This window comes from Protopterus annectens, chromosome 1.part0, assembly GCF_019279795.1.
Source record: "Protopterus annectens isolate FY-2018-M chromosome 1.part0, PAN1.0, whole genome shotgun sequence".
Classification (NCBI taxonomy): domain Eukaryota; kingdom Metazoa; phylum Chordata; order Ceratodontiformes; family Protopteridae; genus Protopterus; species Protopterus annectens.
The window spans coordinates 1,452,257,160-1,452,269,656 of NC_056725.1; positions in this window are offsets into that span (position 1 = coordinate 1,452,257,160).

Here is a 12,497-nt window from a genome sequence, read left to right on the forward strand (position 1 = left end):
GTACTGGTAGTTTACTCATGTGTGGGGTGGCTTCTGTGTTTTGGATAATGCAGTACAGCCTGTCCTATATATGTCAGTGCTGGGGTTCAGGTCCCTCATGTGCATAGCTCCCTGCCATTCAGATTGTACAAGGTGCAGCATGTGCATTGATTCCAGCTTGGACATGGCTTTCTACATCAGGCACAGCTTGCATCTGGGTGGACAGCATGGCAGTGTGTGGAGCTGCACTCTGTTTAATCAGACTACACATTACATGTGTTCCAGCTCTGTCATACTCCTGGTGAGGTACTGTTGTGGACTTTACAGGTGCTGGATGTGTGTGCATGAGGTACACCACAGGGGCTGTTGTGGTCATTTCTAATGCTGATGAAAGATAACTGCAGAACCAGAATGACCTCCCTTAGCTAGATGTCAGACAGCATGGACCATACAATCACAACTGAAAACAGGACCCTCTCCACAAAGGGAAAGTGTCCTGTCTGGTGGACCCCAGCCATAAACAAACTGTATGACAGATGAGGGTTACTAATGCAAGACAGAGCTACATCTCCAAAAGGGAAGACAGCTGTGATCAGCACTAGTAGAAAGCTACATTATCTCATAAAGACATGCAAGGTCAACTTGGGGACATAAATCACCAAAGACAATGAAGGCAACCACACTGCTTTCTTCAGTTATGTCAGACACCTGGTTGTGAACCCTCGGATATGCTCAGAGTTGGTACACAACAACATATATTCCAGTGACCTGACAGATATTGGCAACATTCCAGCGGACAGCTTCAGTGCGATTTACCCCCTCCCTCACCCCCAAAACAAGATAGTTATCACTGCTGTATGTAACCTCACTGCCATCTTGGATGTCCATGTGAGAGCCACACTCAGCAAAGACAAGTACACAGCATCCATGGGACCTGCTGGTATCTCCAGTTGCATGCTATGTGAACTCCAGAAGCGCTGGACCCATATATACAACTGCTATTTAACCTTAGTCTTGCTACAGGATATGTACCTGAACACTGGCATACGGCAACAGTGGTCCCACTCCACAAGGGAGATGCCTCCACAGACCATGGCAACTACCACCACACAGGCTTAACCAGCCTTGTCTGCAAAGATATGGGAGGAGTCATGGAGCTCTTACACAGACACATTACTGACCCACGGACCCTTGTTCCCACCTAGTTCAGCTTTGTACAGGGCAGATCCTGCCTTTTGCACCTTTGCACCCGAAAAGTACCTACCATGAAGATCAGGGTTCTTCAACACATGTCATATGCTTCCAGAATAGAGGAAGTCCAGCTTTGTTCAGTGTCATACCACATACTTACAGGTGACCTATGCCTGACATACAAGACCATGTCCAATCAGGATTTGGTGGACATACTCCACTGCAAGCAATCCAAATCCACCAGAGCCATGAGAGCTGAGTATTTGAACCTCAGCACATACATGTATAGGACATGCTGGAGGGACAGAGTCATAACTCAGAGGCATCTCACACTCTAGCAGAGTATCCCAGGTCATGTTTGACAGAGTCCCTCACTGACTCTCTTCAGGAGACATCTGGACAACTGCATATGAGACAGAGGCACAGACTAGACAGAGACACAGTCATGTTATTCAATTACGTAAGGGGTCATAATGTGTCACTACTAAGTCAGAGGCACAATATTCAGAATCTATTCTGTACACTTATTACCACTATAAGGGGTGGCAATAGCCACATCACTATGGCTAGGCTTAAACATGCACTAGGGCAGATAGCCTAGTAGTACACTATGACACTATGAAACACCGGTGTATGTGTAGCTATTGTCAATCAAACAGTATGATGTGGCTTGGGGGGCTTGATATCTCCCTGTATTCCAACATTGTTTTGTCTATTCCTTCTAGCATGTCTAGGGATCAGTTACTAGTGTCCTCTCCTGCTCAGCTGGTGAACCTGGGAATATTGAGGCACTGTTACAGTTGCCTCATGTACACTGACAACCCTCTCCTTCTGCCATAAAACACACATACATGTGAGAGATGCAACTATATAGCCAAAGTGGAGGCTGAGCTCTCTCAACATAGGACTAGCAAGACCAGAGAGAGGTGAAGGTAACCACACACACATCTTTAATCCAGTCTCACATGGCACTGTCACAACTTAAGATCATACACATAGACACACAGAGACACTCTCGGAGGCTCTGATCAGAAGTCTACCAGAATGGTGGTGGCCACCACAGCAGACACTCACACAACTGCCTCCACAGGGCACAGCACATGCAACACATTGACCACAGAGTTGGTGTGCCAAACAGTCACAGCCCTTAAGGCCAAACACAATGCCGGACACACTTGTCATAGGTGACTCCATAGTCAGACACACTGATGTCCCACTCACCAGATCAGGTACAGAGGAGGTCACAGTAAGCTGCCTATCGGGCAGTGGAATCCACCACATAATGCAAGCACTCAGGTCACTAAACTGCAAGTACAGGTCTGACACAGTCATAATCCATGCTGGTGTGAACGACCTGAGATGTACCTCCCTGGACTACATGGAAAGAGACATAGAGGATCCCTCTGATTATGTAGGCCAGGCAGGTATGACCCTGACCTTCGGCAGTATCCTACCTTCACCAAGTATGATGCCACATAAACAGAGACAAGATGATCAGCTGTAGTATTTTGCTTAGACTATGGTGTCATTCTAAGGGGTCCAATGTCTGTCTGCCTGGGATGACATGCTGGACAGGCCACGGTGATTTGCAAGGGACAGCTTGCACCTGTCACCCTGGGCTTCCGGATTTCAGATGATGCTCTTGCCACCCCATTGTGCCTTTTTATACAAGACTCAGATTCTACACCTACCACCCTAGAACACAGTAAAGGAAAGACACTAAGGGTAATGCTGCTCAATGCCCAAGGTCTCAACCTCAAGCTGCACACACTCTATGCCCTTCTCAGTATGTAGCACATTGATGTCTGTGCTGTGCCTGAAACCTGGTTCACAGCTTCTGACAGCACCCGGCACTATCGGGTGTTACCTCATATCATGCATTCCGGCACCAGCATCCCGACAACACCAAGAAGGATGGTGGGTGTCCATATTCATCAAGGACACCCTCACCTCATGGTTGGTGGCAACACACGATGCATCAGAGACCATCCAGGTGCCAGTGACCGTAGGCAAGACTGCTCTGCAGTTTGTAGCATGTTACATGCCACCCGCTCAAACTCAGGTACCTCACACAGCTATCCTGCAAACACTGAAGGGGATAAATGTATCTCAAAACACCATCCTACTGGGTGATTCCAACTATCCACATATAGACTGGGATCACTAATCATGCCACAACACTCTAACACAAAGGTTCCAAGAGTTCATACACTGAAATGCCATGGAACAACTGGTCCCAATCCCCTCAAGTGGAGGCAACATACTAGAACACATCATCACGAACATGGGGTCACACTGTTCAACACCAGACATATACCCATCATTGGTGAGATCAGATCATGGACTATTCTCAGTGGGAGTCCACATCCCACCCACACCCCAGATGGGAAATGAAACGGTGAAGACCTTCTCAAATGCCGACTTCACATTTCTGAGGACTGGTGTGGTCTCTTTCAAGGCCCCCAGGCCAGCAGACACCATTACCCAAGCCACTGTATCACTTAGAAATGCCTTCTACCAGCACCTCCAGGACTGCATGGTTCAGGCAATCCCAAATAATAATGACTCTTTGTACCACAGGCAAGCATCCAGTCTGGTGGACCCTAGCCATAAACAAGCTGTACAACACAAGGAAGGAGCTACTACAAGATAGAGCGTAATCCGTAGGGGAAGGCACCCTGCTCATTGTGAGTAAAACACTGGGTTCCCCATACAATCATCCGAGGCATGTTTTGAGAGTAAACCCACTCAGGACTCCAGGGACAATCATGAGGCCTTTTTTACCTATGTTTGAAACCTGGGAGGAAACTCCCAGATATGCTCAGACTTAGTTCAGAATAATGTTGATATCACTGCACCTACAGACATTGGCAACATACTGACTTACAGGTTCAGTGCAGATTTCTCCCCCCCTCCCCCAACTGGGGTATGTACACCAGAGGATTGTAGCCCCCCCAAACATCTCCACTGCTGGGGTGGGAACTGCTCAATCCAAGGCAGAAAACACTTTATCCATGGGACCAGATGGTGTCCCCAGTTGTGTGCTCCATGAACTCAATGAGTAATTACATTCGCAGTTAGGGCAGCTGTTTAATCTTAGCCTCACCTCAGGATATGTTCCCAAGGAGTGGCATACAGCAATGGTGGACCCACTTCACAAAGGAGGTGCCTCCACCAACCCCAGAAACTACCATCCCATCAGCTTGACAAGCCTGTTCTGCTAAGCTATGGAGAGGATCATAATGGGAATTCTAAATGAAGACATAGGGGACTTGCAGACATTGGATCCAATCCAGTTTGGCTTTGTCAAGGGCAGATCATGCCTTTTAAACTTGGTTGACTTTTTCAAAACACTCACCCAGGCCATTGACGTGGGCAAGGCAGTCCACACAGCCTACCTTGACCTGGCAAAGGCTTTCGACACAATACCCCACTCAGGTATCATTGAAAACATCACCAGCTTAATTGTGAACCCATACATCACAGCATGGGTTGCAAATTGGCTAAGTGACGGAACACACAGGGTCAAAGTTGCTGGTGCCAGTTCACACTCCAGAGCTGTCACAAGTGGTGTCCCACAGGGCTCAGTCCTGGGCCCACATTTGTTCAGTATCTACTTTTCAGAAGTACGAGCAAACACAGGAGGATTATGGCTGACAAAGTTTGAAGATGACTGCAAACTGGGAAGCATAGCTGGAAACCCATCTGACACAGACATCCTTCAGAAGGGTCTCATAGACACAGATAACTGGTGCCACGGCCATGGCCTTACATTAAACACTAAACAATGCATAGCCATACCCTTCAGGAAGAACAAGGTTACCACTACTTCCCATCTAGGTGGCAATCCTCTAAGCACAACGTGGGTTATCAGGGACCTGGGCACCCAGGTTGACAGTGACCTTTGCTTGACACTCACATTGCCAGGGTAGTTTGGAAGGCCTTCTACATTGGCCACCTCATCATGCAGTGATTCACATCTAGATCAAGGGAGGTCATCGTTCCCTGTACTCATCACACCAATGATTGCATACACTGCCCCATTCAGATTGGATGGGCCCACAAATTCCTCTACAGGAGGTGAAAGGGTCTCAAACATATTTCTTATGCTGCCCGACTGAAGGAATTCCAGCTGTATTCAGTCACTTACTGACTGCTCAGAGGTGATCTGTGCCTGACATACAAGGCTATGTCCAACCCAGACTTTATGAACATGCTTCACCTCAAGACCTCTACATCCATCAGAACTACAAGGGCAGGAGACCTAAACCTCAACACAGATATTAATAGGATGTGCTGGAGGGACAGATTCATCACCCAGAGAGTCCATATGCTGTGGAACAACATCCTGGTACATGTGGGGCTGAGCACCTCACTGGCTTTGTTCAAGTGAGATCTTGACCAATGGATGGGAGATTGCAGGTATACCCCAGGGATAACCTCAGTATCACTGCTTGACAGAGGCACAGCAAAATAATGGGCATATCCATCAACTTGCAGGTGGCAGATGCCACAAAACTCTGGCCTAGGCTTATTAATGCCCTAGGGCAGATAGCCTAGTATGAACCTATGGACATAGGCCTGGGGCAGTTCCTGCTATTAGGACAGTGGTCTGCAGCAGGCTATATAGTAGTAGTCGGTTTTAGCCATTGTTTTTGACCATGGCTATTCCATGTTGCTTCTTGTTGTGGTACAAACATGGGTGTGTGGTTATCCATGCTATTTATTGCTAGACACCCTCATTTTGTATCTTGTTCCATGTTTTTGCACATGTACATCACTGTATGACGTGCAGCTGTTTCCACAGGGTCATATGCGTGGATATGGATGTTAGTTGGGGTCCTCAGGTGTGCATATTGTACATGATATTACATTACTTAACACATGGCATTCATGCCTCAGGTGGTGCTGCAGGGCCACCTCTGTCGGATACACATACTACACTCCCTGTACATTTGGAAGCAGGTTGTGTCATGTTAGGCATCCCTGTTACTGTATGAGTGAGTCAGAGCGGTATCAGTCCCAGTGTTCCTACTGACCAAGCGTATGTGCTATCGTTGCCTCTTTGCCAAGGCCAGGGCATACTGGGCACGCCTCCTTCTGCCTACTGGGACAAGGTCAGGTTGTTCCTCCTCCGAGTCACCCCTGCCTGTGGTGGCCTTGGCAATGGTGGGGATGTTTGGCCCAGCCCTGTGCTGGTCCTGCTGCAGCTGTTTCCGCAGGATCATATTATGTAGCATAGCACATATCATGATCATTTGGGTACATGTAGTTGGTGTGTACTGCAAAGCTCCACCAGATGTGTCCAGACACCGGAACCGTGACTTGAGCAGCCCAAACACACGCTCTATGATATTACGTGTTTGTGCGTGTGCCTCATTATGGCGTTCCTGTTCAGGTGTGTGTGCATTTCTGATGGGTGTCATCAGCCACGGCTCAAGTGCATAACCTGCATCCCCACTAGGTGTCCGTGTGGGAAGTCCCCATTGGCAAATGATTGGTACAGCTGCGTCAGATGCCAGATGTGGGAATCGTGGTAGCTCCCAGGGCAGCCAGCACACACATTCATTATTATGCCCTGGGCATCACACACGACCTGGCAGTTGATGGAGGGGTATCCCTTGCGGTTAATGTAGACTCTACCCCGCTCACCGGCTGGTGCTTTGATGTGTATGTGCGTGCAGTCTATTGCACCCAGCACCTCAGGGTATCCCGCTATTTGCTGGAAGAGACGCATATTGCTGGCCACAACTTCACGGTCATTAGGGACATATATATGATCACTGACATGTGGTGACATGGCATCCAGGAACTGGTGCAGTACCCTGGAGGCTGATGCCTGTGATATCCCCATCATATCACCAGTTGGTCTCTGGAAGGTACCTGTTGCTAGTATTCTTAGGCCAACACATACCTTGGTTTCCACTGGGATGGGTTCCCCTCTGTTGGTTCTGTGTGTGAGGTGTGGCCTGCACAGCTCAACAATCTGCTGCAGGAGCTCTCTGTCCACTCTATAGCGCTCTACTATCTCCAGCTCATGTAACCCATGGTAGGTGACCCTGGGCCTGTATACTCTTCTCCTTCTCCTCACTCTGGGTTGTCTGTCAGCATCTGCATTGTCACCACCCTCAGCAATTCGCCTATGCCTGATTATAATAGCCATGGCAGCCCCTAGCATTTCTGCTCTGAGTTCAGCTTTATTTCAGTTTTTAATTCTGATAGCTTAGCTTCTGGCAGTATCTCTTGTGAGAAACAGCCTTCACTGCTCTTTGTTGTGTTTTAAGTGCTGGGCTGGGCTTCTAGTCTGCCTGTGTAATTGCCTGCTTGTAATTGTTTCCACCAATTAACTCCAGCAGTTTCCCTGTATTTTGGTTGTTTCCTGTTTCCTCTCTGTTTCCTGAGGGGGAGCAATGTGCACACCAGCTTAAACACGCTCACAGTCACTTAAACGTGCGCACACATCCCTACACAGTGTTACACGCGTGCACACATCCTTACACGGTGTTAGCTAGGCTGATTCATGCTAAAACGCGCGCACACTGCTTTACACACGTGCACGCCCGCGCAAACCGTTGTAAACAGTTTGCAACACGCTCCCACATGTTGAACCTTCCTTACACGCGCGCATGCACGTATATCAAGAAACTTGGAGTGTAGGGATAGCGTATACCTCAATTTCTTGACTTTCCTAGTGTTCTGTTGGGACACACCTCCCCCCCTGATGTCTGTCTGTCATCTGTTACCTTACATTGCCCTCCAATCTGGGACATTTCTTTCTATCCTTCCCCTCCATGATGTCACCTACCTCTTACTCTGTTCCTCCCCCTTCTCTAACTCTTACACTGCTCAGAAAGTGCTCATTACCTATGTGGCAGTGTGATTCAGTATTGTAACCCTCATTTACATAGGATTGCCTAGTAATGCTTAGTTACATATCTTACACGGAGCTTCCCCCCCTTGACAACCACTAAACGGAGGCCATATTGTTTTTAGTCTGCAAGTCCCTCCATTGACATTCCATGTAAAACATAAATCCCACAATTGTGGGCTTATAAGCTTCGGTTTTCAGTTTTAGGTAGCGCACCCGTTTGCTGGTGTGCTGCAGTTAAACACAAAAATCCCGTGAAAAAAAAAAGTTAAATAACTTATTTTTGCAACACTTTTTCATGCCAATGGCCACATATTTGGCCATTGGCATGCTTAATGACATATGCACCCTTTATTTGGAGCTGACATAGCTCCGTTTTTGATTTTGCAGAAATGTACTCAGTTGTCAGCTGAGTACATTTCTGAAGCTAACACGTCCGTTACACGGACTGGTTTCTGCTTCGTGGATCGCTCAAATACCTCATTTGCATATCTTGGAGCTGCAAATGAGGTATTGAGCATTTCCACGCCCAGTCCGTGTAAGAGACGTGTTAGCTGTCTCTTACACGGAGGTTTGGGCTGTACCTGAATCGGGAGGCTTACACGGAGGCTTACACTACTCTTGAACTCCGTGTAAGCCTTCCTGAATCTGGCCCTATATGTATTTGCTTGTGCATTTTTTTTTAGTTTATAGCCAACTCATGTTTGAAAAATATTCTATATTGTCCACTGGAATCACTGAATGGTTGAAAAATGTATTCCCTGCATGCAGAAAAAAACAAGATTTTGGAAGTATTTTGCTCAGTTCAATGTTTGTTTGATTATCCGAACAGTTTGATTATCCAAACTTCCCTATGTCCCAATTAATTTGGATAATCAACTCTCTACTGTAGCTGTGCTTACAACTGCGATTGAAAACTAAAAATGTTGAACTTTTGTAGCACTGAGCCATTGTTTCATCTCACAGTTTTGAATTGTACTGCACAATGTAAGTAACAGTTGTGTTATTGAATCTGTCACACCCGTGTTGGCACATTTGTTTTGCAGTGATTCTTCTGTTGTGCATAGCTTGCCCATTCACAGAATGGGCATCTGCTGTGTCAGTGCTTGTTTTGTTGTTTGTAGAGTGTGTGGTCTGCCCTTTAGTTCAACACTGGTTTTGCATTTGCTTCTAACATCTTGGGTTCTTTTGTAAAAACACAGTTTACTATTATTAGTAGTATTGCTCCCATTTTTTGCTGCCAAATATTCAGAACGTCTAAGCAAATTCTCTTCTGAAGAGCTACTGTTGAAATTTAGAAAAATGCGAAAAAGAAACCAATAAAAACCAAAGGAGCCAGCAACTATAACAAAAACTGTTGAAATTAACAGACAAGTTAGGTTAAATGCCTGTTTCCCACCAAGGCTCAATAACAGAGATGATTTTGTAGCCTATTTGAAAAGAAAAGGCTTAAAGCATGGAAGGGGTTAATGTAATTTAGAAATGTTGCTTACATGCTATTGATGTATTTGTATTTTAAATGTTTGGTTGGTTTCTAGCATTATTCAGTCTGAGGAAGTCATTTTGATGACGAAAGCACTTACTGTGTAATGTGGTGTTGATTAAATGCTGTTTTGGGTGATTCGTTACATCCTTTTTGGTTTATTTATATATACAGGTAAGTAAGGGAGGTACCACCAAGTGTAGACGATGCAACCAATGCCATGTTATATTGGAAGACAAAACCCTGGTTGTAGAAAACAAAAATAAGAATGTTTTGAGATTTAGGAAGGGGAATTGCCAGACACAGAATGTTGTCTATTTGCAAAGTGTTGTGGATGCCCCAGTTACTATGTGGGTAAGACTGGGAGGTTTTTTAAAAAATAGGATATGCGATCATTTATATGCTATTAGAAAAGAGGATGCAAACAATGCATTATATAGGTATATTAGGGACAATAGCAGTTGCTCTACCTTTAAATCTGCCTGACTAGAAGTTTTGAATCAGTCTAATGGGGGGGGGGGGGGGGGTAATGTAAAAACATTATTCGGTGAGAAGGAAGTAAGATGGCAAATACTTTTAAATGCTACTTCCACCTGGTATTAACGATCATATACCTATCAAACCTATCATTGAAGCAAGAATGTAAATGGTATATATTTTCTATATGTTTTTTTAACATATGTTTGTTCACGTTATTTACTAAAGTCATGAGGGGGATATGACATCATCAAATTTATCATTTTATGAATATGGTAATTTTTTGTTGGATGTGATTGGTTGTGTTTTATATTTAAACAACCAACTGTTGAACTCATGTGTTCTGATGAAGTCTATACTTTTTAAATGAAAGCGCTTAACTTTTTTAATTAAAGACAGTATTTATATTTGAGCCATTTCCTCATGCAGTTATCTTATTGTGGAGTTTCACGTAGTGATTTTTTTTGCTATTATTAGTGTGGGACTACGTGGATATTGTGTTGGTATTCACTTGTTTTTTTTTTTTCTTCACCATGAATTCTTTGGTCGAATTACCATCTATATTCTCCCCGGTAAGTAGGGATGAGATCCACAAGTTACAGTCGGAGATGGTAATTTTGAAAGGGGAGCTGACGAGGTTCATCGAAATGTTCAGCCAACCTGCTAGATTGAGAGAGGAGGTGCAGGAGCATTTGATGTCAACACGCACCACGTCTTGTAGTGCAGGAGTTCCACTGAGTACGTGTGGCTAGGATCCAGTTCAAGTAGCTCTTTTCACAATCATGGACCCTCTCATGGTATAATTGCAGGCATGGAAAATGGGCAGAAAAATACAAGAGAAGTATCTGCTAAGGAAGGCAACAATACGGAGGACGAGATTTTTATGGGAGCTAAACCAAAGAGGACTGTGCCTAATAAAACTTATTCAGTCGTTGGGAATCACGTCAACCAAGGTACTGCTATCAATATCCCATCTAGCCATTTAGGGAATGCTGTGGATACATGTGAGATCAGAGACACAGCAGGAAATGGCAAGGGATTAGACTGTTTTCTTAGAAATCTTAATGATTTTCAGTTTAAAGTTTTGGAGAATGATGCTGTTTACAAGCAAGGTGACGGTACCTTGAAAGACATGATTTTTGATGTTGGTAAAAAGCTAAATATCATTAAAGGCATACAATTAGATAACTCGTATCTGAGCCGTTGTATTGAACTTGAGATTGTTCCCATGGGGCTTTGTTTATTCAAGAAGCCCATGGGTATTGATATGAGTGATGAATTAATAAGTGAATGTAATTGTCTATTTGATAGTTTTGGTATCAGTTTTATGAAATTTATAATGAAATGACAAAAAATTGTGTGAATTACTGAAAGTGGGGGAAAGTTTAAATGAGCATATAACTAGAGATCTCTTGTTCAGCCAATGGAATACTTTGTATGAAAAACAATTCAAATATGCTGAAAGTAATAAACACAAAGTTTTTGTCAAAAAATGTACTAAGCTCAAAAGAGATTTGAAACAATACAAAGATGGTAAAGCATACATTTGGAGGAGGGGGGGTCAATTCTTCCAGGGCATAGGGCACTGTATCCAGACCTCTAAGGGAACAGACCACCCAATGTAGACCGCGACACGACAAGGTCGTCTTTTTTAGGGAGCAAAATGTATTGGGGGGAGAGCCCAGGACAGAGAGGAGAGAATATATGGACACGCAATTCACCACCACACAGGGGCAACAGAGGGAATTGATAAATGTTATAGATGGAGATAGGATTGTACAATACAATGAAATTAAATATGGGAAGGGAAATTTTTATATTTATAATTATATCCCCTTACAATTAAAACATGAACATTTTGCATTGTTCAAAAAGGGTATTAAGTTCGTACCTAATACCAGGTTTAATATAGTCGACAATATCATTGAATTCAAATTGTTTTTATGGAAATTAAATTTATCTGTATTCTTCAAAGGTGCTGATGGACAAAAAACAAAAACACAGTTGAAAAAAAGAAGCACCTTTACCCCTCCGTTGAATCCTTTATTGGCTAGTTTTGAGAAAGTAGTTGTTGATCAATTATATCAGTTTCAAGATGCCAGTAAATATAATAGAATTCATTACAATCTCAGCAAGAAGGATTATGATCTATTATGTGAGTTATATAATAACTCTAATATTAGGATTATGCAGCCGGATAAGGGAGGGGGGGTTGTACTGTATGAAACAAATGATTATCTGAAAGAAATGCACTCTTTTCTATAGGATGCTGACAAATATGACACTTCATCTGTTAATGAGGTTCATATAGCATATCAACGTATTGATTCCTTGTTAGAAGAGTACTTGATGGAAGGTAGAATTGATGGGGAATTATACAAATTTCTCAAAGTTGAATATCCTACCTTAGCCACTATAGTGAGAATTCCCAAGATTCACAAGGACATGGCCCACCCCCTCCCTTTAGGCCCATCATATTGGGTAGTAAGTCCAAGATTT